Source organism: Coregonus lavaretus (genome assembly GCF_964263955.1).
Source record: "Coregonus lavaretus genome assembly, chromosome: 22".
NCBI classification, from domain to species: Eukaryota; Metazoa; Chordata; class Actinopteri; order Salmoniformes; family Salmonidae; genus Coregonus; species Coregonus lavaretus.
Window position 1 is genome coordinate 23,969,642 of NC_140009.1, and position 27,560 is coordinate 23,997,201.

Here is a 27,560-nt window from a genome sequence, read left to right on the forward strand (position 1 = left end):
ACCAAGCTTTAACTTCCTGACTGATGTCTTGAGATGTTGCTTCAATATATCCACATCATTTTCTTTCCTCATGATGCCATCTATTTTGTGAAGTGCACCAGTCCCTCCTGCAGCAAAGCACCCCCACAGCATGATGCTGCCACCCCCGTGCTTCACGGTTGGGATGGTGTTCTTCGGCTTGCAAGCAACCCCCTTTTTCCTCCAAACATAACGATGGTCATTATGGCCAAACAGAGATATAGGACACGTTTTACTGTGGATATAGATACTTTTGTACCTGTTTCCTCCAGCATCTTCACAAGGTCCTTTGCTGTTGCACCAAAGTACGTTCATCTCTAGGAGACAGAATGCGTCCCCTTCCTGAGTAGTACGACGGCTGCGTGGTCCCATGGTGTTTATACTTGCGTACTATTGTTTGTACAGATGAACGTGGTACCTTCAGGCGTTTGGAAATTGCTCCCAAGGATGAACCAGACTTGTGGAGGTCTACAAATTTTTTTCTGAGGTCTTGGCTGATTTCTTTTGGTTTTCCCATGATGTCAAGCAAAGAGGCACTGAGTTTGAAGGTAGGCCTTGAAATACATCCACAGGTACACCTCCAATTGACTCAAATTATTTTCAATTAGCCTATCAGAAGCTTCTAAAGCCATGACATCATTTTCTGGAATTTTCCAAGCTGTTTAAAGGCACAGTCAACTTAGTGTATGTAAACTTCTGACCCACTGGAATTGTGATAGTGAATTATAAGTGAAATAATCTGTAAACAATTGTTGGAAAAGTTACTTGTGTCATGCACAAAGTAGATGTCCTAACCGACTTGCCAAAACTATAGTTTGTTAACAAGAAATTTGTGGAGTGGTTGAAAAATGAGTTTTAATGACTCCAACCTAAGTGTATGTAAACTTCCGACTTCAACTGTATTTCTAGTGGAGGTGTTAAAACCAGTGATGACCGAAACGAAAACGGAACCAGTGTGACTAAGATTGGTCTCCATGCCAACGACCTTGTCAACCCAGTATCAGCTTGTTCACACCAGAACATTTTCTCCACTGTAGCCACTCTCCCAGCAGCCAATAGTACTCCTACTTCTATTGGACTTTCATCATGAGGCTCTGCTTTAGCCGGCCGCAACCGGGAGACCAATGGGGCGGCGCACAATTGGCCCAGCGTCGTCCAGGGTAGGGGAGGGAATGGCCGGCAGGGAGGTAGCTCAGTTGGTAGAGCATGGCGTTTGCAACGCCAGGGTTGTGGGTTCGATTCCCATGGGGTATGAAAATAAAAAAGAATAATGTATGCACTAACTGTAAGTCGCTCTGGATAAAAGCGTCTGCTAAATGACGTAAAATGTAAATGTAAAATGAGGCTGCTACTACTGCTGCTGTTGCTACTGCTGCTTGAGTGCCTGTACATTTCATGTCCATTGGTTTTCTGGGGGAGAGTGGTGGACGTTTACGTCTGCTCTTACAACAGCCAGGGCTTGGCTATTCTCTCTGTGGACTAACAAACCAGCCTGGCTTTCACTGGCCTGTCAGCGTTGCTATCGTAACCCCTTAACACACAGACACACTTGAGGAGAGAGAAGGGAAAACAACAAAGGTGAAAGCCCTCGGAAAAAAGGCTTTTGCCAGAGAGCTGGTTACACTGTTGTGATGTACAGCTGAGGCTGTGTTCAGAGGTGTGTCTGTGTTAGCTATTGGTCTTCAGTCTCTGGCAGGAGGAGTGAGGTGTCTGATGTAATGCCTGTTATTTCCTAGATGGTGGAAATGCCTCTTAAATGGTGTTGGCTTGATATTGGTGGATTTATGGTTCTCTCTATTCAGAGAGGCTGAGTCAAATCTTGCTTACTATCAAGAAAGACAGAGAGGGAAAGACAGAGATTGAGAGAGAGATTGAGGGAAAAAGAAAGGAGAAAGAGAGACTCGCCATATCTGCTGAGAGACTTTGTGAAGGTAGAGGAGTTGGATATGTTGTAGGCCGAGTTCTGCTTTGGCACCAGAGCGATCACTGAGCCGTCCGTCACCTAAAAGGATTGAAAAACAAAGGGCTGTCTTGTAAATGTTGTCTTGTCAATCACTCCATGCACTGTCTGTTTGCATAGATATAACCACACTATGGCAACCCCAGCCCACTCACTCCCAGCCCTCTGCTCTCACCTGATAGTGGGCCAGTGTGTTGAGGCGTTTCCAGTCATTATCGATCTTGGTGGTGACATCCTCATCCTGAAGGATGATTCTGGCCATCCTGCCCTGACGCCACTCTGTGAAGAGAAGATGAGGATGAGAATTGAGCGGAGACAGGCAGACAGACAGACAGACAGGCAGGCAGACAGCCAGGCAGACAGGCAGGCAGGCAGCCCCGACACACAGTAAACACAAACACACACACACACACTCACTAAGCACTGGTCTTCTTACCCAGGTCCATGTCCCCAGCCTTGGGTCTCTGGGAGTAGGGGCTGCCCTTGTAAACAGCATCCAGCAGCTTCTCCTTCACCTGGGTGATGGTGTCACAGTTCAGCCCCTTCACTGTCACCTCCGAGGCGTTCTCGTTCTCCGGGTTCATACAGTGGAGAGTCTGGCAGGGGAGGGAGGGGAGCAGAATTAGGTTCAGCTCTGTTCAGTTAAATAAGTTGGCATTTGCAGCTATTCGAATTGACTACTCAAGCAGCAAGCACTAATTAGGGTCACTGAGGTAATGACAAATCCTACAAACCTCACTGCCTTCTCAAAGGTAAATCATACATTTGATTAAAAATCCTTATCGTCCTGTAAAATATTTCTAGTTGACAGCACTCACCAGGGTCTTGTAGTCGATCTGCTGTCTGATGAGCTTGTCCTCACTGAGGGAGTAGCGAGCCTCTCCTGTGATAGAGTCTATAGGCCCCTTCTCCATCTGCTGCTTCATGGCACAGTACAGCATGAACAGAGGCTCACCAGCACACTCCTAGAGACAGGGACACAGACCATCAGTGAGAGGTACGGGCTGAAGCTTGGGACCAGTGGCCTTTAGGATTAAATTGAACAAAGTCAATGCAATTGCTTAACCACATGTATCTACACTGAGTGTACAAAACATTAAGAACACCTTCCTAATATTGAGTTGCACCCCCTATTGCCCTCACAACAGCCTCAATTTGTCAGGGCATGGGACTACAAGGTTTCAAAATCATTCCACAGGGATGCTGGCCCATGTTGACTCCAATGCTTTCCACAGTTGTGTCAAGTTGGCTGGATGTCCTTTGAGTGGTGGACCATTCTTGATACACACGGGAAACTGTTGAGCGTGAAAAACCCAGCAGCGTTGCAGTTCTTGACACACTCGAACCGGTGTGCCTGGCACCTACTACTATACCCCTTTTTGTCTTGCCCATTCACCCTCTGAATGACACACATACACAATCCATGTCTCAAGGCTTAGAAATCCTTCTTTAACCTGTCTCCTCCCCTTCATCTACACTGATTGAATAGGATTTAACAGGTGACATCAATAAGGGATCATAGCTTTCACCTGGATTCACCTGGTCAGTCTATGTCATGGAAAGAGCAGGTGTTTTGTACACTCAGTGTATATCTTAACAGGTATGCATTTAACACGACATTTGTTGGCAATGAGGCAATGCTATTCTCCTGTATCTTCTCACTGGCCTAATCGACAGAGCGCTAGGGTGGTCTAATATAAATGTTTCCTGCGCTTGCGCTATCACGGGCACTTGCCAATCAATAGTGTCATTACCCCCAGCTCAGACCCAAGAAAAACTCACCCCTCTTAAAAAGAGAAATAGTTTAAAGCAGAGTGAGAGAGAGGACAGCCAGGTGGCAGCTGAGGCTGAAACTAATACGAGGTTAACGATTGAGAGGAAGTGCTTAGGAAGCCCTTCACCATGTTAGAAATGCATGGGCTGTAGAGAGAGAGAGAGAGAGAGAGAGAGAGAGAGAGAGAGAGAGAGAGAGAGAGATCAATCACTCTAAGTGCTTGATAGGCATAGCATTTATCTCTCCCACTTTAAAACACACTCAAAACTCCTTACCTCTTACCCTCTCTCCGCCATTTATCAGCAATCAAAAAGTTGATATCTTTAAAGCGGAAGGTGAGAAATAAGCACATGCATAAGTATCCAGATTTCTCTATTGAGGCTTATATCAAATGTAAGTGATTTGCTTATTTTAGCATTTTATGAAAGTACAGATTCAGAGCTTCAAAATGGTTGGAGGAAACATGGGAAAGTAATGCTGCTTATCCCACTTAAGTAGGAGAAAATGCCCTTTGAAAGAATTTGATGAGATTTTTACACTTCCTAGAGAGATCTTTTTTTTTTACATTTTTAGTCATTTAGCAGACGCTCTTATCCAGAGCGACTTACAGTTAGTGAATACATATTTTTTTTATATATACTGGCCCCCCGTGGGAATCGAACCCACAACCCTGGCGTTGCAAACGCCATGCTCTATCAACTGAGCTACATCCCTGCCGGCCATTCCCTCCCCTACCCTGGACAACACTGGGCCAATTGTGCGCCGCCCATGAGTCTCCCGGTCGCGGCCGGCTGCGACAGAGCCTGGATTCGAACCAGGATCTCTAGTGGCACAGTTAGCACTGCGATGCAGTGCCTTAGACCACTGCGCCACTCAGGAGCCTTCTTTGTTAACGCCCATTCAGCATACCCTCTTAAGCCTTAGCCCCACCCCACCCACACATGTAAACACATGAGTCGGCATGGTATTGCCCTCCAGAAAGTAGTCCCTCTACTTCTACCCAGCTAAATTCAGGGCAGCAATGTTTGTGAGAGCTGTAGCAACACTTTTGCAGTTGTCCAAAGCTATATTTTTCCAAATATCTGCAGTAGCAAAGATTATCTATATACTAACCAGGGAAATGTCTTCTCTGCAAAGAGTTTGGATCTGAGTACATCCCTGACGATTTCTAGAACGCAAACACATTCTAACCATTCTGATTGGTCCCAGAAACCGATGGGTTGGGCCAGAGCCAGAAAACACATGGGTAAAGCGGTGTTTCGAAAATTACTGATTGGTTAGAGATGATCCAATCGCTGATTACTTTGTTTTGTACAACCCCCCTCATTTTGACATTACCACAAACAACGATGATGGCAGACTCAGACTGAAGTATGTAGTGAACATAAAGCAGCGGAATAATTCAGTTTGAGTCGTCAGGCAAGGAGACTGAAGATCCCCACTGGGCATAAACTGGTTGAATCAACATTGTTTCCACATCATTTAATGTGATGACGTTGAATCAACGTAGAAAACTGATTTGATTTGAAAAAAGTAATCAACGTAAGGGAATTTCACCTAAATCCAATGACATGTTGATTTCCCATTGAATTCACGTTAGTTGACAACCAACCAAATGTAAATCAAAACTAGACGTTGAACTGACATCTGTGCCCGTGGGTAGTTAACTGTGAGAGGGGGAGAATGGAGACAAGAAGCTAGCTAAGTCTCCACCTCCAGTGTCCTCTCCTGACTCCTATGCAGCAGCCCATGCATACCCCACAAGACATGCCACCAGAGGTCTCTTCACAGTCCCCAAGTCAAGAACAGACTATGGGAGGAGCACAGCACTACATAGAGCTATGACTACATGGAACTCTATTCCACATCAAGTAACTCGTGCCAGCAGTAAAATTAGATTTAAAAAACAGATAAAAATACACCTTATGGAACAGCAGGGACTGTGAAGCAACACAAACATAGACACATGCATACAAACACACGATAACATACGCACTATACACACATGTACACATGGATTTTGGCAACAGCTAATGGGGATCCATAATAAATACAAATACAAACTCTCCCTCTCTCTCCCTACATATGCTGTTAACGTCTCGTTAGCATCTGCGCTAATTAACCAGACAGCTGCTAACGATAGGGAACACGCTTACATCACTCCCTACCCCTCACCACGGCACGCTTGTCTGTGAAATTATCTTTATTTCCACATCCCGGCTTCATTAGGGGGTAATTTTACACTCTTCCACGAGGGAGTGAGGGAGAGTGAGAGGAGAGTGAAGAGAGAAGGACCAGTTGAACGCCACACCCCCACAGCTCCTAATGACCGCAGGCTAGAACATATCCGTCAAAGAAATAATGACGCAACAAACGAATGAAATAAAGAGAAACGTCTCTAGTTGGAGCCTTAAACAGACTAAAAGACTAATAGTGTCCTAACCCATAATGAGAAACAGGGAAGGGGGAAAACAAAACGAATCACAATTGATAGAAGAGAGAGAGTGGTGGAGTTGAGGGGTTGCTAGCTCATCTGGTCAGAGCTAAGTTTGGTGTTTTGATGGTGGGCTTACCTTTAGGAACTTGTACAAGAGAAAAGTGAACCAGTTGGTCAGCATCTTCTCAGCAACAGACTCCGTTCTAACAGAGAAATGTAAGGCAAGAGGAGGCTAAATAAGACATGATAGTTCAATAATCAACTAGAAGTAAATAATCAACTAGAAGAAATTGCAGCTATACCTCAAAACTAACTAGGAATAAATCTAGTTTTAGTTTTAGACTAATACTGATACTTCCATAAGTGGAAAAAGGTCTTAAAACAAATACTTTATTCTCAAAGCAAACAACCAATCTTCATTAAAAACAGACAATTATCATAATTGGGTAACTTCTCTCGTTAATCATAAACCTGTTGCCTAACGAACAAAGACCCCTGAAATGTCCCCCAGACGAGGAGCAATTAAAATCTACTGCAATTTATTTATCCTAATATCCAGAGAGGAAACCTGGGCAAACAGCATGCTCCTTTTCCGTTTCCCCTTTCTCCTCCCCCTACAGCGGCTAGAAAAGCTACTTTCTCTCCTTAATTATCTAGTTAATCTATATTAAAAGGCGGCACAGGGAGGAGGGGTGATAGGAAGAAAACTTCTACAAAACACCCCTAAAGCTGCAATATGTAACTTTTTGGGCAACCTGACCAAATTCACATAGAAATATGAGTTATAGATCGGTCATTCTCATTGAAAGCAAGTCAAAGAAGTGGTAGATCTGTTCTGTGAGCTATTTCTATGCTTCTCGTGCTTAAGTTTAGTTTTTGCGTCTTTTACGTTCGGTTTTGCACACCAACTTCAAACAGCTGAAAATACAATATTTTTGGTTATGGAAAAAAAAAAATTCAGCGGTTTAGATGGTACAATGATTCTTTACACTGTACTTGCTTGTTTTGTCACATAAGCTGAAATTAGGCGAACTATTATAATTTTTGCAACCAGGGAATGGCGGAGCGATTTCAGCACAGTGCATCTTTAACTAAGACTTTGATTTGGCCATTTGTTTGGGTTTAAGTCCTCCATCTTGGTTTGGCTATATATAGTGATGTAGTGTTAAAAAAATGATTGTGTAAACCCTGATCGGCGGTCACGGTGAAAAAAGTAACGCTCCCTATATTTTGAATGACTTTTTCTGCAAAAATTGTTAACTGTTGGGCAACAAAAAGGTGGCTAAACTGTGTTTACTTGCGTTTACCCTCCACTACACCAATGGCTATATGGTTTGAGAGAATAGGGAAATACAATATGTACTTTTTCCACATTTTGTTACGTTACAGCCTTATTCTAAAATGGATAGAATAGTTGTTTTCCCTCATCAATCTACACACAATACCCCATAATGACAAAGCAAAAAAAAAAAATGGAAATTGTTGCAAATATATAAAAAATTAAACAAACGGAAATATCACATTTACATAAGTATTCAGACCCTTTACTCAGTACTTTGTTGAAGCACCTTTGGCAGTGGTTACAGCCTCGATTCTTCTTGGGTATGACGCTACAAGCTTGGCACACCTGTATTTCGGGAGTCTCTCCCATTCTTCTCTGCAGATCCTCTCAAGCTCTGTCAGTTTGAATGGGGAGCTATTTTCAGGTCTCTCCAGAGATGTTCGATTGGCTTCAAGTCCGGGCTCTGGCTGGGCCACTCAAGCACATTCAGAGACTTGTCCCGAAGCCACTCCTGCGTTGTCTTGGCAGTGTGCTTAGGGTCATTGTCCTGTTGGAAGGTGAACCTTCGCCCCAGTCTGAGGTCCTGAGCGCTCTGGAGAAGGTTTTCATCAAGGATCTCTCTGTACTTTGCTCCGTTCATCTTTCCTTCGATCCTTACTAGTCTCCCAGTCCCTACCACTGAAAAACATCCCCAAAGCATGATGCTGCCACCACCATGCTTCACCGTAGGGATGGTGCAAGGTTTCCTCCAGACGTGACGCTTGGCATTTAGGCCAAAGAGTTCACTCTTGGTTTCATCAGACCAGATCATATTTTTTCTCATGGTCTGAGAGTCCTTTAGGTGCCTTTTGGCAAACTCCAAGCAGGCTGTCATGTGCCTTTTTCTGAGGAGTGGCTTCCGTCTGGCCACTTTACCATAAAGGACTGATTGGTGGAGTGCTGCAAAGATGGTTGTCCTTCTGGAAGGTTCTCCCATCTCCACAGAGGAACTGTCAGAGTGACCAAGGCCCTTCTCCCCCGATTGCTCAGTTTGGCCGGGCGGCCAGTTCTAAGAAGAGTCTTGGTGGTTCCAAACGTCTTCCATTTAAGAACGATGGAGGCCACCGTGTTCTTGGGGACCTTCAATGCTGCATACATTTTTTGGTACGCTTCCCCAGATCTGTGCCTCGACACAATCCTGTCACGAAGCTCTATGGACAATTCATTCGACCTCATGGCTTGGTTTTTGCTCTGACATGCACTGTGAACTGTGGGACTCTCAAGCTATAGACAGGTGTGTGCCTTTACAAATCATGTCCAATCAATGGAATTTACTACAGGTGGACTCCAATCAAGTTGTAGAAATATCTCAAGGATGATCAATAGAAACAGGATGCACCTGAGCTCAATTTCGAGTCTCATAGAAAAGGGTCTGAATACTTATGTAAATAAGGTATTTCAGTTTTTTTTTTTTTTTATACATTTGCAAACATTTCTAAAAACCTGTTTCGCTTTGTCATTATGGGGTATTGTGTGTGGATTGATGAGGAAAACAATTAATTTAATCATTATTAGAATAAGGCTGTAACGTAACATAATGTGGGAAAAGTCAAGGGGTCTGAATACTTTCCGAATGCACTGTATGTAAGAGTAATATGATTTATTAAACAGTTGTACACAAGTCAGTGTGTTAAGAAATGTGTGATACAACAAATGTGTGAGTGAGTGTGTCAGCAGACGTATGTGTGAGTGGGTGATTGTGTGAATGTGTCATTGGACAAGTGTGTGAATGTGTCCGTCTCACCGGCGCAGTAGCAGCTTGGGGTGGTTCTTGCTCTCCAGGTTCTTGTCGATGAGGTCAGAGAGAAGCTGTTTGAGAACCCCTGTGGCGTACTCCATCTCCCCCTGCAGCGCTGTCATGATGAGCGACGCCACATTGCCGCGGTCACGCATGGAGAAGGAGCGCTGCGCCTCCAGGGTGCGGATGAACGTCAACAGGAAGTGCTTCTTGGTGAGTAGCTGGCCGAACAGGGTCAAGGCCTTCTCCTGGTTGGCCTGGACCTATCAGGAAACAACATGACATCCCCTTATCAGACCATGGGACTGGCTGTCACTTACATGTGTTGTAAATGTAATGTAAATATGTGGAGTACCCCAGATAAAAAAATACTTAAAGTTTAAATACTATAGTATTTACAGTTGACTTTAGTATAAATACCATAGTAAAAAACAACTGTAGTCTATACTATAGTAATTACTGTACTGTTTTTGCAAACTGTAGTATACTGTGTTATTTACTTTATTGGTTTTGCGGACATTACTGTAGTATTTAGTGTAGTCTTTTTTTGGGGGGGGGGGGATCTTTGACATAGGAGTTTGGGATTTCTCCTTTAGGAAACCTACTGGACAAAAATCTCAAAGAGCAAATTTTTCATAACCTGTAGGTTGGTAGGACTGAGGTCTGAATGGATAGTTCAGAGCTTTTGCTCTTTTCTATAACCTGTAGGGAACACAATATATCATCTATACTTGGGCATGTAGGTTTCTCACTTATTGGTGGCACAAATTGGGATTATGGGGAAGGGAATGGGCAGGGTATAGGCAAATTAAATACTGTAGAATATACTATAGTAATTACTGTAGTGTTTTTGCGGACAGTAGCGTTTTTGTAATATTACTGTAGTATTTACTGTAGTGTTTTTGCGGACTGTAGTGTTTTTGCGGACATTACTGTAGTATTTACTGTAGTGTTTTTGTAGTCTGTAGGATACTGTAGTATTTACTATAGTATTCTACAGTATACTACAGTTTACTACATAATTCTAGTAAGTACTGTAGTATTCTATAGTAAACTGTTTTTTATGTGGGGTAGGGCTAATGTAAATGGTATAATGTAAATACATGGAGTAAGACTAATGTCAATAACACAACAATAACTGATCTAAGCATTATTTAGAGCATGGCTATGTAATGTATGCAAGACCTGACATCTTGGCCTATGAGGCCATTGTTAGATTTACATTCATGACCGTAGCTGCTTTTAAAGCCTGCAGTGCATTTTCAAGTTTCAAGTTTATTGTCACGAGCACAAGTACAGTGCATTCGATCTTAGGAGATGTTTCTTAAAATGTCTTATGATCAATTTGCCCTAAGTCGTCAGCTGAGCACAGGAGAAAACAGAAAGGAAGGAGGGAGGAGGAAAAGGAAGGGGGGATGCACTGGGGCGTAGAAAGGAGAGGACCTGTGCAGTGCTGTGTGTCCGAGGGTGGCTGGGTGACAGAAGCTTGTTCCATAGGCTGGCATCTGTCACTTCTCATCAGCAATGCTACGGCCCCCTCTAGACCTGACCCACAATCCTTCACTCTAACTCTCTCACATAGACAAGGCAGTGCTACTGCTCAGAAAAACAAGGGTAGTGTCTCTTAATAAAAAGGGAGACAAACATCTAGTATATTCTGCAAGGCTTACGGCATAATGTTATGCCTAAACAACACCCAGTACGTGTTAATAAAAGGAAAATCAAATCAAAGTACTGTCTCTGTCTTTATGAAAAAACACTTCCTCCTCCATTAGCCAATCGCCTGGCTCCATCCCCATCCCCCCGCCCGCATGCCTCCCATGATCCTCGTCTGACCTCATAACTCTGAAACACATCTAGTCCTGTAGCCAATCGAGGACCGCCGTACCATACACCATGCGCTCTGACTTCACAGAATCTCTCTTCCTTCCACTACACGGCCTAATAAAGTGCCTCAATTTTCCTCAGTGGAGCTAAATGAAATTCTGGGTCCTCTGGGGGAGCAGCATGGGTACTGTAGGTTGCTTTGGGGAGAGCAGCTACACAGAGCAATAAGGGATTGAGCCGTGTGTATGGACACTTGATTACGCCTGGCACCCGAGGGGAAATTCAGTGGAAAAGAAATACGGACATAACAATAAAGATGTAATCCCTCCCCGATACCTCCCCTTTAGAAGAGCCTGTGGTTGACAGGGAGGGGAGGTAGAGAGTCTCTACACTGTATTCTGACAGGCATTTGCATATATTTCATGCTGAACCAGGTGGGATCTAGTAGCATATTTGAAATATATGTAATGACATTGATACATGACGAGAGAGAAGCTCCTACGTGAAGATACTGTATATGAAATGATTATAGCCATATCATATGACCATTTCATTGGCTTAATGATAGCCTGTATGAAATGATATCATGCTACATACATACAGTTCTCTGTACCTTCCCGGGCTGTGACATGGGATTTTGGTGAGTCAAAGGTTTCCTCTAACATGCAGAGTGTGGGGTATTAGATATAGATATAGATACAGATTAGTATAGATAGTGGTGTAGATATTCTATTCTACATGCTGCGATGGCAGTGGTGGTGTACCTCCTTGACCCGTACCTCCATCTCCTTGAGCACGGGGTGATCTTCGATGCCAGGGAAGAGGACACGCATGGCATAGGTCCTGTACTCAAGGAAGGGGATGCCCGCTCCGTCCAGCTCCTGGGTCAGCTCATGGATGTCTGTCTGCAACTCTGCAAAGGCTGAGGGAACACACAGACAGAGAATTACCTTACTATGATATAGACACTTAAACACAGCGATGCACAGCCAGTTGCACTGGGTAAGAATGGACATAGAAGGATATTCTGGAAGTACTGTATCTTCATTACACTGTATGTGTGTGTATTCCAATGTTACAACTGTGTGTTGCACAGTATAATCAATGTCAACAGCAAACATATACCACCACACCAATACTGCACTAATTGGCTTAGAGAAAAAGACAGAGGGATAGAATGTTGATTTCATTCTTCTGTTGTGTTTTTGAATTTAATCCATACTTGTTGGTAATTCAAGAGAAGAGCTAAACGTAAGAAAATAAACTGTTACAGAAAAGGAGAGAGACGATGGAAAGAAAAAAAGAGAAAACAAAGTTCATCGGAAAGAAAGTCAATGAATTACATGAGTGGATAATTAATAAAGGAGCAATGCATTTTATGCAGCATTTCCTCCAGCTGTTATTGGACTGCATCGTCCACTGGGATGCTAATAGTAGAGTGCTAAGCTCCCCCTTCTGTAAGGGCATCTCTATTTCTACATACAGTGCAGCAGCCACTCAAATATTATACAGACTGCACGATTCCTACAGGTTAATTAAGGCTTTATTATCATGCATATATGGGCCTTTCAGTATGGGTCCAATTATTCATAGAGATAAAATAACTATCAAAGTTATTATGTGAATAATAAAACATTCTGTTGACAGGGAATGTGTCTGGCTGAATCTAGACTTTCCATTAATTTAGTAAATAAAATAGTTATCCTTCATTCTATTGAGTTTGTTGTGTCGAAGCACCGTGCCAAAGCAACCATTACATCCAGCAGAGTAAACTACACAACAGATCTTCTACCCATCAACAGTTGCAGCAGCATCTAATCTGTTGTTAATGGGCCATTAGTCGTGTGACTGTTAGTTTTGTCTGTGTGTTTGTTTGGATTACACTGCTCTCTGATGGCCCTTACAGCACGTCTCATTGAGCTCCACGTCTCCTATCATCCAATCCTCCCCTCCCCTGCTGACTGACACTTAGTGGGACATGCCCACCTCCCCGCAACCAGGCCCGCCCCCCCGTCTGCTGCACCGCCCATCCCCATCGCCTGGGTAGCATAGCCCGGCTGGGCCTCCAGCAGGAGGGGCGGGGCAGGGGGTGGGGACACAGCAACGCTCCACTTCCTGGTGGCACTCAGGGTTTTTCCCTCACATCGTTGCCCAAACTTCCCAGCTACAGAGGCAGAGGTGTAGATTACTATCTGGTGCTGCTGGTCTGTCAGTTCTGAGACTGGTGTGTAAAGGAACTCATGTCTGTTGTGTGCTGCTGCTGTGTTTGTTGTAAATAAATCATGGCATGTGTATTGTTTTGAGCATGTGTGGCAAGAATGCTAATTATATCAGGTATACATGTCGAGTAACAGGAGCTTTAAAGCTTTAAATCAATCACTCTCCAATGTCCCCTGTACTGTTCCATCTGACCCCACATAGTCCCTGTCTCTCTTCTCTCTCTCCCTGCCAGACTTCTCCTCCCCATCTCTGTATCCATCAGTTTGGTGACAGGCTGAGCTGTGGGCTGAGACTGACAAGGCTATGACCCTCCGGATGGCAATCCACAGATAATGACCAATTAGTCTCCGTCCATCTCTCAGTGGGCAGCATAGACGCACCTCAACACCAACTTGGCTGTCCACACAACACACAGACACACTCACACATTCAGAGGATACCGCGACCACACCACCAAGGAGCAAGCAGCCCTCTCGCATCAGCCACACCAACCTGTTACCATGACGACTGGACAGAGTGCAGCTACAGCACAGTGACATATACACACAGAAAGAGAATAAGAGAGTGATTATGAAAGAGGGAGAGTGAGGGGGAGAGAGAGAGGGATATGTGTGACTGTCCGTACCTTCTTTACACTCGAGGGCCACTCTGGACTCCAGGTTGTCCATCTGTAGCTGCAGGCGTTTCAGGGTGCGGTCAGCATCACGGGACTTCCTCTTGTAGGCGATGAGCACAGCGATGATGACCAATAGCAGCAGACCACCACCTCCCCCGATGCCGATGATGGCGGGCAGGGTCAGCAGGCTGTCTGAGTAGATCTGGAGAGTCCCAGGGGAGTACTCGAACCCACCCACCCGGATCTGAACACACACACAGAAAAACATAGAGAAACACGTCACAGTGCTAATCAAACAAAGCAATCACTACAGTGAAAGAATCAACCCCTCAGGAACCAAAGTCATTAATAGGAGTAAAACACAGGGAATGGGTTCTAACAAACCACATTTACATAAACGCAGCAGGTCTGAGTGAACCCATCACTGGAATATCTCAAATCAAAGTATTCAGTGGGGGGTTGATAAGTATTCAATGAGCTATGATTACTGCACTTTAAAGTATCAAGTTAACACAGTCAAAGAATGTTAAAGACTTGTAAAATTGGGTTGTTTTGGTTCAGGTGCTATAAGTTCCTCCTGTTGATGACAGTTTCTAAACATCATCTATTTTCTATTGTATTGACAGGGAAGGGACTGATGAGAACAGAAAAACCTTAAGCCATAAAAAGTTTCTTAGAAAACTTGCAGGGGGCACAGCCGCCAACACACAGCTGTGCATCTGAGGGGGCAAACAAAACAACATGCACACACACACAAACCAGACTTGGCACACATACAGAGACATAGCCTTGTGCGGCGGGCCGGACGCCTACTGGGGTCCCCTGTATGTAGGTCACTCTACAGAGGCAATAGAACACACAGCTGTGCCCTTCTCCCCAGCCCACCCCACAGCGCACACACACACACACACACACACACACACACACACACACACACACACACACACACACACACACACACACACACACACACACACACACACACACATACATACACAGCACAGAGAGGATGGAAACAGACAGTTCTATTTTTAAAATGCCACTGTCAAGAGGAATGAATTACTATACCAACCCTTGAAAAGTGTATTTCTTCAATATTCAACATGACATTTAGTTGCAAAGAAAAAAGAATCCAGGTCCAAGTGTACTGGTAGTTTGGAGAGCCATCATATTGAATTACATGTCAGTACTTTCAATGTCTTTCCAGACTAGTAAATGTCACACAGATAGTGCGATAAGTTTGGAGGCGACTGTGTGTGTATTTGAGGATATCTAGAAAGTAGTGCACTGAAATTAGGCAAACACATTTTGAGTATATACAAAGGTTACATAAAACACAGTAAAGTCAAGGGAGACAGTGTGCCATGTGAAATAAAATGGTATAGAGTGAGTGCTCACTGTGACTTTGTGCTGTCCAGTGAGGTTGGGCCATTCACACAGCAGCTGGGTCTCAGACAGGGTCAGCACACAGGGGGTCTCCCCGATGAACACCGTGTAGTTCAGCCTGGAGTTACCAGGCGCTGCAGGGATTAGGTTACGACCCTGGAAGGAAACACACAAAAACACAGTGTCAAATGTTTCAGAATTTTTGTCTGACCCAATCCTTTCAACCAAGGCCAGGCACAGAATGAACCACACAAAGCCGTGCACTGGTAGCGAGGCAAGATATGTTCTATAATGTAACAGACTTTGGCGGGGCTCATTTGGAGCCGTTGTTGGAGGTCGCACAATTTCAATCTGACAAAAGCTTTGGAAAACATATATTTTTGTCCAAGCATCTCTCTTTGCCTAGGTGTGAGAGCGAGGCCATTGAGCCCTGTAGCCTTCAACTCTAGAGAGAGAGCAGCAACAACAGAAGGGTGGCGGAGAAGAGCAGGTGGGGGGAGAGAGAGATAGAGAGAGCTGTTGTGCCACCCACTGCTCTAGCAGCATGAGAGAGGAGAAGACTCAGTCTTCCAATCCCTCTCTCCACAGGGCTCCTCCCAGGCAGGTCACGCCCTGGAACACTTTAGGCATGCATTCTATTCACGATCAATTCACCCTGCATCAGCCATGCACCCAACACCCCACCCCGCGCACCAGATGAAAAATTAACTGCATGGCGAATGCGATGCGCATCTCGTAAAATAACCCTGATTATTTCAGCAAATTACATTTTCTTATTCTCATCACTGTGCTAATGTGAAGGTTAGTTTTAACAAACCAGGTGGGGGAATCTCTCTGCAATCAGAAAAGATTTAGTTAATACATTTCATTTTCATTTAACAAATAAATGATGGTTCTTATGTTGTTGTTTTTTATATTGGTTCAGAGGATAATTTGATTCACAACCATCACAATTTTGATGTTTAGAGTTGGAGCTAAGGGATACATGTAACATTGTATAATCTACCTCGAATAATCCAGTGGATTACATTTGCTGTAATCCAAAAACCTAAAAATATATTTTATGTAATAGTAGGTTTATACACTGTATTTCAATAGGGATAAACAAATACAATTACATAAATGATTTATAAGACAGACAGGTGAAAGATAATTCCCTGGTAGACACTTGAAAATATCAATTTCTGTGACTCATTGAAATTACTGAGCCCCTCTGGTCCTCAGTGTTCACCCCCTGCTCCAACCACTCTGCCCTGCTGGCACTCAGCCTCTCTTACCTTGAGGATGAGAGGGGAGGTGGGTTTGAGTTCCAGGACCCCGGTGGGGCTGAGGGGTTCGAACACGGGGTCAGGGTAGTAGCTGAATGTCTCGTTGACCACCACCAGAGCGTGGACGTTGTCCATGTAGAAGCCGATCTCATCCGGCCCACTGCCCGTGTCTGAGAAGCCCCTCTCGGAGTCGGTAACCGACGGGGCCAGGCACACCATCACTGAGTTATTAAACACTGTGCAGTTCTGAGAGGGACGGGGGAAGGAAAAGAGAAAATTAAATAAATTAGAAAAGTGTGAGATGACAAATTGTATGTTCCCCTACAGCAGTGGTTCCCAAACTTTTTCACTCGGGCTCTCCTTGCTTCATTGGGGAACACATTCTGCCATGTCTTATGAGATATCTGAGTGACTCAAACATTACAACAAAATCAATGCGCTAAAAAACCTTTAGCTGACATGGGCTAGTTGATCTGGACATTTCTGACAAGTTATAAATATCTCTCTAAGGTCCGCAATGACTGACATGACAAGAGGAAAACTGCTGATGCACTACCCAATTTCGAAATTGCACCTTGTGCATTCTACTATTACAACTTTCAAGAGTAAACTGAAAGCCTAATCCAGGTAGAACATTTGTAGAAATGATAGTGAATTTACATATTTAAATAATTGAATTTAACCCGTCAAAGCCCTTGACAATCGACCATTAGGGTCAGGTTTTGTTAGGGAGGTTACCGCACCAGTCACTATGATTACGCAGGAGACCCATAATGAGCAAATCACGTTTCATATTATTGAGTCCCTTGATTTCCCTCTTGTGTTGGGCCTTCCCATGCTAGCACTACACGACCCCACCTTTTCATGGCCGCAGAGGGCTCTCACGGTGTGGTCGCGAGAGTGTCAGGGTAGGTGTCTAGCTGTTTCCGTTGGTGCGACCACGGTGGAAAGTCCAGACAATGCCTCCACCATGCGCATCCCCCCCGAATACCTCGATTTGGCACATACCTTTTCCAAAACGCAGGCTGACCAAATTACCACCCCATCGCTCGGGGGATTGCGCGATAACCCTCCGGTTAGACGCTGTGCCGCCCAGGAGTCATGTATATCCCCTGTCACAGGCTGAAACAGGGGCTATGGAAACATACGTCTCCGAGTCCCTGAGTCAGGGGTTCATACGTCCCTCCACTTCACCCGCGTCCTCTAGTTTATTTTTCGTGAAGATGAAAGACAGGGGTCTGCGCCCTTGCATTGATTACCATGCACTTAATAAAATTACAATTTGCTATAGTTATCCTCTACCCCTAATTTTCTCTATGATCGAATCAATGCATGGGGCGCGCTTCTTCACGAAATTAGATCTCAGGAGTGCGTACAAGCCGGTGCGTGTTTGGGAAGGGGATGAATGGAAGACAGCATTTAGCACCACCACAGGGCATTATGCATACCTGGTGATGCCGTACGGGTTAATGAATGCTCCATCAGTCTTCCAGTCCTTTGTGAACGAGGTGTTTCGGGACATGCTTGGTCGTGGTGTGGTGGTCTACATCGATAAAATCCTGGTGTATTCCGCTACACGCGCCGAGCATATGTCCCTGGTTCGCAGAGTGCTCGGGTGACTGTTGGAGCATGACCTGTATGCAAAGGAAGAAAAATGTCTGTTCTTCCAACAATCCGTCTCCTTCCTCGGATACCACATCACCACCAGGTGTGGAGATTTTACGCATTTCAGCCGTGCGTAATTGGCAGACTCCAACCACGGTTAAGGAGGTGCAGCGATTCATTGGCTTTGCCAATTACTATCGGAGGTTTATCCGGTGCTTTGGCAAGGTCGCATCCCCCATCACATCGCAATTGAAGGGTGGGCTGTCACCGGCTACGCTAGTCTGCTGAGGCTGACAGGGCTTTCAGTACCCTGAGGGCTTTGTTCACCTCAGCCCCGGTACTGGTCTATCCCGATCCCTCATTGCCGTTTGTAGTGGAGGTGGACGCATCCGAGGTAGGGGTAGGAGCTGTCCTATCCCAACGCTCGGGCATGCCACCCAAGCTCCGCCACTGTGCCTTCTTCTCTAAGAAGCTCTGCCCGGCGGAGCAGAACTATGACGTTGGTGATCGGGAGCTGTTGGCTGTTGTCAGAGCCCTGACAGCATGGAGGCACTGGCTCGAGGGGGCTAAACACCCTTTCCTCGTCTGGACTGACCACCGTAACCTGGAGTACATCTGGGCAGCGAGGAGGCTGAACCCTCGCTAGGCCAGGTGGGCCTTGTTCTTCACCCGGTTTGATTTCATGCTGTCCTATATACCAGGCACTAAGAACGTAAAGGAAGACGCACTGTCACGGCTGTACGACACAGAGGAGAGGCCCATTGATAACACCCCCATACTCCCGGCCTCCTGCATTGTGGCGCCGGTGGTGTGGGCGGTGGACGCGGGCGTTACGCACAGAGCCATCTCCACCTCAGTGCCCAGCTGGGCTTCGGTATGTGCCGTCTAGTGTCCGTGATCGTCTTATCTATTGGGCACACATGTCCCCCTCCTCTGGTCACCCAAGCATCGGCCATACAGTGCGCTGCCTTACCGGGAAGTACTGGTGGTCTACCTTGCCTAAGGTTCTGCAGAAGCCCTTTTTACTCACGTCTTCCGGCACTACGGGGTGCCAGAGGACATAGTGTCTGACCGGGGTCCCCAGTTTACGTCTAGGGTTTGGAAGGCGTTCATGGAACGTCTGGGGGTCTCGGTCAGCCTGACTTCTGGGTTTCACCACGAATCTAATGAACGGGTGAATCAGGATGTGGGTAGGTTTCTGCGGTCCTACTGCCAGGACCGGCCAGGGGAGTGGTCGGTGTTCTTGCCATGGGCCGAATTTGCCCAGAACTCTCTCCGCCACTCCTCCACTAACATGTCACCATTTCAATGTGTTTTAGGGTATCAGCCGGTCCTGGCACTGTGGCATCAGAGCCAGACAAAAGCTCCTGCGGTGGACAACTGGTTTCAGCGTGCGGAGGAGACGTAGAATGCCTCCCATGTCCACCTCCAGCGCGCTGTGCTTCACCAGAAGACCAACGCTGACCGCCACCGCAGTGAGGCCCCGGTCTTTGTACCGGGTGATCGGGTCTGGCTCTCAACCCGGAACCTGCCCCTCCGCCTGCCCTGCCGGAAGCTGGGCCCATGGTTTGTGGGGCCATTCAAAGTCCTGAGGAGAGTGAACGAGGTTACGTATAGGTTGCTGCTCCCTCCTGATTACCGTATTAACCCCTCATTTCACATGTCTCTCCTCAGGCTGGTGGTGGCTGGTCTGCTCCAGGAGTCTGAGGTGCGGGAGGTTCCATTGAGGGGGCCCTGGCGTACTCCGTCCGTTCCATCCTGGATTCGAGGCGTCGGGCGGGGGTCCTTCAGTACCTTGTGGAGTGGGAGGGGTATGGTCCGGAAGAGCGGTGCTGGGTCCACAGTCACCATCCGGATCGCCCTGCTCCACGTCCTCCTGCCGTCCCCGGGGCCGGTGTCGGCACGCTGCTGGAGCTGCGTGTCAAGGGGGGGTACTGTCACGACACCCTCCGAGGCTGCCTCATCTCCTTGTACGGGCAGGATTCGGCGTTCGTCGTCATTGGCCTTCTAGCCACTGCCGCTCTTCTTTTCATCATTCCATTTGTTTTGTCTTGTTTTTCACACACACCTGGTTCGTATCCCCTCATCAGTCTCTGTATAATTATTCCCTCTGCTACCCCATGTCTTTGTGTGTTATTGTTCCATGTGGAGCTGTCGCTAGCTCGTGTTGAGCATTATGTTAATTTTATCGCCGGGATATTCACAGTGTGTTTTGTTTTCCCAGTACGCATTTAAGTCTCACTGTATTTGGTTTACACATTGCTGTGGACTGCTGTATTGGCCTAATAAACCCTATTATATGATTCAACCTCCTGCACCTGGCTCCGTCCTACTCACCTTGTTACATTTCCAGATTTTGGGGATTCTTTCCCGCAATGCTAATATTGGGTCGCGACTGAGACAACCTGGTTAAATTTGGGACCTGAGGCAAAACCAGTTGAGACTACTGCCCTAGAGGACCCATGTTACTTAAAAACCCATACAAATATTGGTTTTATGAATCTCATTACAGTTTCTCTAATTCCCAGCTAAACATTCTAGGAAAATATTACTGCTTTGCTGTGTTGGCTTTTATGTCTCCAGACATTGCTAGTAGATTCAGAACTGTAATAATCACTTCACCTATGTTGTATGCTTCTCTACATGGACCACTTAACATGCTAACCAACACAGCATTGTGTCTATAGTAAAAGCTAGTTTGAACTGAGCACAAGGGACGAGCCATTAGGACAAGGTCATTAAGCAGAAGTTGATTCCCTTCCAGTAGAACTGGAGGAAAGGTTAATGGAGCCCCATGGTGCAAGGTGAGGGGGTGAGGGGCGATTTGCCAACACAGCTTTGTCATCCTGGGACATTTTAAAGGTTAAACGGCCTGGGGGAGTGTTGGATGTTTTGTTTCAAGGAGCAGGGTAGAAACAGGAGACAGAATTGGCAGACAGTCTGATGGCCACCCTTGGAAGACACACCAGGCGATGAGGTGTGTGTGAGTGAGGTGTTTTTGAAGGGGTCTGGGCCAGGTCCATACTCACATGGAAGGATTCGGCGGAGCCATACTTGGCTCTGATCTTAGGCTCTCTGATGGTGGCCAGGTTAGTTCCACTGATGGTCAACAGGGTTCCACCACTGACGAAAGAAAATAATAACCTTGTTAACAATTATGTAAATATGAGAATTCATAGAAAATTATTAGACAATCAACATACAGTAGATTGAAGTACATCAGTAGATTGAAGTATATTCATTTGCCAGCTGTGGGTAAGTCGTGAATATGTTGAATATAAAATGTGTTGTTTGTGTACTTTAGCTCCTAGGAGACAGTCACAAATGGAGTTTACAATCCCAGTGTCTGGAAGGCCAGTGCATAATAACACCCACTATGTCTGTCAAGTATAGCGTGCATGCATCCATCCCTCCTGCCTTCCTTTATCTAGCCTGGTGAGTGCTGTGTTCTCTGCAGTCGATTTTCTTCCCCCTGCATGCATGGACTGGCATCCTCTGGCTGAGGCTGGGCATGGGGCTGAGGCTGTCTCTTTGCAGCAGGCTTCTCCACAGATTATGTTATTTGTGTAGAGCCTCTACCTTCAGCCCAGCTCTTTATGTGAAAAAGCCCTCTTAACTCAGGTACACACTTCAGGGAATAACCAACCATTGAGAATATACTCTCTCTCTTCCCCACGAGTGCAGGCCCAGCCCCAGCCCCAGCTCCATGCTCAGCCACTATCTACAGCGCATTCGGAAAGTATTCAGACCCCTTGACTTTTTCCACATTTTGTTACGTTACAGCCTTATTCTAAAATGGACTAAATAAAACAAATTCCTCATCTACACATCTACACACAATACCCCATAATGACAAAGCAAAAACAGGTTTTTAGAAATACCTAATTTACATATTTATTCAGACCCTTTGCTATGAGACTCGAAATTGAGCTCAGGTGCATCCTGTTTCCATTGATCATCCTTGATATGTTTTTATTTAATTTAATTTTTTGGGGTAGATCAGCTTAATATTACAGATAGATTGTAACTTCCATCAATGTAATTGTCTGCATCACTTCCAATCCCCCATGTTTATATATATATATATATATACACACATACATACACATATACATATATATATATATATATACACACACATACACACACACATACACACCCACATACATACATACATACATACATACATACATACATATCCTTTAAAAATATATATATATATATATTCCCCTTTATTACTTTCCAACCCCGCCACCCTTTCCCCACTTGGAGTAAACTAGTGAACAACAACGCCTAGGCCTCTACTTCCACCCCATACCCACTATCTACATTTTATGGACACAGTCAATTTTACAATAATTACATTTTGTTTGTTCTTTCTCCTGAACTTCTTCTACTCTCAACCTCTCCGATCATTTTCATGATGTCCAACCGGTTTGCTTCTATATGCCATATCTTTCTAACTGTGCTCCTTCACAAAAGCTCCCAACCCACAACCCATACACTTATTATGGACACAGCGTGCCTACATTATTAGTTATCTTGTTATTGTTTGTTGTTAGTTGTTATTAGTCCCATCCTTCAATTCCATTCAACACCTCCCATCTATCTTTTAACACCATCCATATAGGATTTCTATTTGCCATATATATTTCAACTGTACTGTGATGTCTTACAAAAGCTCTGAACTGTTCTATTCTCATTGTTTCTACAGATTGTGAATTGAAAATAAACATTTCTGCTAAAAATATTATAATATTATTGATCGATTATGAATTTTCAGATCACCCAGTAGTGCTTTCTGCAGAGTTAGCTCCAGGTAAATATTGCAATCCTTTAGCCATTCCTGGACCTGTGTCCAAAAACAAGCTACAAATGGACAGTACCAAAACAAATGATCTAATGATTGTCTCTTCGCAGCAAAATCTGCAGAGCTGGGAAGATTGTATCCCCCATATAAATAACATTCTATTGGTAGCAAGTATTTTATATAATAATTTAAATAGAACAATTCTAAGTTTTGAATCCGGCGTCGTTTTGCGTATCAATTCATAAACACTATGCCATGGAATCGGTACATCAAAAATCTCTTCCCAACAATTTTGCAATCTATATGGGACGGCTGTCAATCCTTTGGTCCTTTAATGAAACTGGTATACTTTTTTATTTATCACAATTTTCTTTAACCAATTATATTCTATAATGCAAGGCCGACAGACAAGTTCCTTACTTTTTCCCCCTTCCACTTTCCTTTTCCATTTTTGCGGTAATGCTGCAATTATTTGGTTGTAATTTTGAGTAGAGCAGACATTTCCATATGTTTTTGTTAGCTGCATGTGCGACATAACTCCACCAGTCCTACCGATGATATCATTTACAAAGAATATACCTTTTTTAAACATTTTGTCAAAAAAAAAAGTTTTTTTGTCAATTAGTATATTTGAGTTTAACCACAATATTTGTGGCATTATTTGTTCTGTCGTTTCTGGAGGATTAAATTGAAATTGCAGCCAACTTTCTATGGCTTGTTTTAGAAATAGGGATATATGGGAGATGATTTCCTTTTCAAATAACTGAAAGTGAGTGGTTGTAATCTGAATAAAGGGAAAAAGGCCATTCTTGAACATTGGGTGAGACAATCTTACTAATTTACTAGAGAACCAGTTCGGATTGAAGTATAACTTTTGTATGATTGAAGCTTTTAGTGATAGGTCTAATGCTTTAATATTTAATAATTTCTGTCCTCCAAATTCATATTCATTATATAAATAGGCCCGTTTAATTTTGTCTGGCTTGCCGTTGCAAATAAAATGATATGTTTCTACATCTTGATTGGAGTCCACTTGTGGTAAATTCAATTGATTGGACATGATCTGGAAAGGCACACACCTGTCTTTATATAAGGTCCCACAGTTGACAGTGCATGTAAGAGCAAAAACCTAGAGCTCCGAGACAGGATTGGGCCGAGGCACAGATCTGGGGAAGGGTACCAAAAAATGTCTGCATCATTGAAGGTCCCCAAGAACACAGTGGCCTCCATCATACTTAAATGGAAGAAGTTTGGAACCACCAAGACTCTTCCTAGAGCTGACCGCCCGGCCAAACTGAGCAATCGGGGGAAATGGTCGCTCTAACAGTGCTCTAGAGTTCCTCTGTTGAGATGGGAGAACCTTCCAGAAGGACAAACATCTCTGCAGCACTCCACCAATCAGGCCTTTATGGTAGAGTGGCCAGACGGAAGCCACTCCTCAGTAAAAGGCACATGACAGCCCGCTTGGAGTTTGCCAAAAGGCACCTAAAGGACTCTCAGACCATGAGAAACAAGATTCTCTAGTCTGATGAAACCAAGATTGAACTCTTTGGCCTGAATGCCAAGCGTCACGTCTGGAGGAAACCTGGCACTATCCCTACGGTGAAGCATGGTGGTGGCAGCATCATGCTGTGGGGATGTAATTTATGTTACGTCCAAAGGAATGAAATCAATAGTTCATTATTTTGTTTATTAAATAGACAAGACACACCTACCCCGATCACAGTCAACACACACATACAGTGGGGAGAACAAGTATTTGATACACTGCCAATTTTGCAGGTTTTCCTACTTACAAAGCATGTAGAGGTCTGTAATTTGTATCATAGGTACACTTCAACTGTGAGAGACGGAATCTAAAACAAAAATCCAGAAAATCACATTGTATGATTTTAAAGTAATTAATTTGCATTTAATTGCATGACATAAGTATTTGATACATCAGAAAAGCAGAACTTAATATTTGGTACAGAAACCTTTGTTTGCAATTACAGAGATCATACGTTTCCTGTAGGTCTTGACCAGGTTTGCACACACTGCAGCAGGGATTTTGGCCCACTCCTCCATACAGACCTTCTCCAGATCCTTCAGGTTTCGGGGCTGTCGCTGGGCAATATGGACTTTCAGCTCCCTCCAAAGATGTTCTATTGGGTTCAGGTCTGGAGACTGGCTAGGCCACTCCAGGACCTTGAGATGCTTCTTACGGAGCCACTCCTTAGTTGCCCTGGCTGTGTGTTTTGGGTCGTTGTCATGCTGGAAGACCCAGCCACGACCCATCTTCAATGCTCTTACTGAGGGAAGGAGGTTGTTGGCCAAGATCTCGCGATACATGGCCCCATCCATCCTCCCCTCAATACGGTGCAGTCGTCCTGTCCCCTTTGCAGAAAAGCATCCCCAAATAATGATGTTTTCACCTCCATGCTTCACGGTTGGGATGGTGTTCTTGGGGTTGTACTCATCCTTCTTCTTCCTCCAAACACGGCGAGTGGAGTTTAGACCAAAAAGCTCTATTTATGTCTCATCAGACCACATGACCTTCTCCCATTCCTCCTCTGGATCATCCAGATGGTCATTGGCAAACTTCAGACGGGCCTGGACATGCGCTGGCTTGAGCAGGGGGACCTTGCGTGCGCTGCAGGATTTTAATCCATGACGGCGTAGTGTGTTACTAATGGTTTTCTTTGAGACTGTGGTCCCAGCTCTCTTCAGGTCATTGACCAGGTCCTGCCGTGTAGTTCTGGGCTGATCCCTCACCTTCCTCATGATCATTGATGCCCCACGAGGTGAGATCTTGCATGGAGCCCCAGACCGAGGGTGATTGACCGTCATTTTGAACTTCTTCCATTTTCTAATAATTGCGCCAACAGTTGTTGCCTTCTCACCAAGCTGCTTGCCTATTGTCCTGTAGCCCATCCCAGCCTTGTGCAGGTCTACAATTTTATCCCTGATGTCCTTACACAGCTCTCTGGTCTTGGCCATTGTGGAGAGGTTGGAGTCTGTTTGATTGAGTGTGTGGACAGGTGTCTTTTATACAGGTAACGAGTTCAAACAGGTGCAGTTAATACAGGTAATGAGTGGAGAACAGGAGGGCTTCTTAAAGAAAAACTAACAGGTCTGTGAGAGCCGGAATTCTTACTGGTTGGTAGGTGATCAAATACTTATGTCATGCAATAAAATGCAAATGAATTACTTAAAAATCATACAATGTGATTTTCTGGATTTTTGTTTTAGATTCCGTCTCTCACAGTTGAAGTGTACCTATGATAAAAATTACAGACCTCTACATGCTTTGTAAGTAGGAAAACCTGCAAAATCGGCAGTGTATCAAATACTTGTTCTCCCCACTGTATTTTGTAGTAATAATATAATGGAATTTAACAGAATAAAATACAAATAATATTTTTTCCCACACAACTAGTGTCACGGGAACTTGTGGAACCGCTGTCATATAAAAAAGTTATATTTTGAATCAGAGCCCAAGCCCATGCTTTTTTGATCCACATTTAATCTCTTTCCTACCCTTTGTTAGGGAGCAGTCTTAGGGTCTTACATTGAGAGTATCTTCATCATGACACCAATAGAAAATAATAGCAATCCTATTTTCAAAAGCATGTCAGTCTCATGTTCATATTTCACAACCTCTGCAGGCTTTAGCAGTTGCCTATACACGATTTGGAAAAATAATAGGCCTACACTTGATTTGGGCTACTAAATTAAACTAAACATTATTGCATGCTAAATGTTTCTGATCAGTGATAGATAGAAAAAAAATGATGAGCTATACCACCTCCACTTATTTGCTCAACCAAAAATAGGGCTTTGGCGGTCATGAAATTTTGTCAGCCAGTTATTGTCATGGAAAAGACTGCTGGTGTCACGGTACTTGACCGTTAATTAACATAAACATGTTTAGCATCTCCAGGCCTCCACACATACAAACCGCTGATGCGACTTTGGAACATCTACAAAATAAAAAATAAAAAAAAACATTTTTTAAATATACACCATCACAATAAATCCAATAAGTCTAAAGAAACATTATGATATGAAAAAAAATGTATTTCAGAAGAACAGAATATGAGTTGGCCTACTGTATGTTATCTGGCTATGCGCCATGCCATAGATTGTAGGCTTGTTCATTTAGCAGACAAGATATGCTATCAGTCCCGGGCCTTTAGGCTATATGATTTTAGCTGAAACTTAGCTGAAAAAAATAGAAAGGATATTTTTCCCATTCTGGAGCTAGTGTGCAGATGTATAAATGTTTGCCCGACCTCCAGACAGCTATATCGGTCCGCTAATACAGGACTAGTAAAGGCCCAGTGCACTACTTTTGTAAAACAAAAATAATAATAATAATAATAATAATATTGTATATATATATATATATAGTTTTTTTAGGGGGTGCTGCAGCATCCTCAGCACCCCTACTTCCCACAGCTATGTTTTCACCCATCAGACTATTCTCAATTTAATCTTTACTAATATGTAACATTTGTTTACATTTAGGATGGCCCATTATCAAATGGGTAGGGGAAAAAAGACATGTCATCTGTATGCACTCAATAGCGAATGGAGGC

General features: G+C 44.3%; 1 pseudogene across 1 annotated transcript in view; it reads right to left on the bottom strand.

Annotated features, from left to right (window-relative positions):
* The window catches only part of LOC311149892 (plexin-A1-like), a 197,961-nt pseudogene that overhangs the window by 11,453 nt on the left and 158,948 nt on the right, over nt 1–27,560 (bottom strand). The window contains exons 14-24 of the transcript in view: nt 21,200–21,293; nt 16,575–16,811; nt 15,310–15,453; nt 13,921–14,155; nt 11,855–11,997; nt 9,255–9,511; nt 6,326–6,392; nt 2,797–2,943; nt 2,415–2,574; nt 2,154–2,257; nt 1,924–2,020 (exon numbers count right to left, since the gene is read on the bottom strand). The product of the transcript in view is annotated as a plexin-A1-like (transcript). The remainder of the gene's footprint in view (nt 1–1,923; nt 2,021–2,153; nt 2,258–2,414; nt 2,575–2,796; nt 2,944–6,325; nt 6,393–9,254; nt 9,512–11,854; nt 11,998–13,920; nt 14,156–15,309; nt 15,454–16,574; nt 16,812–21,199; nt 21,294–27,560) is intronic.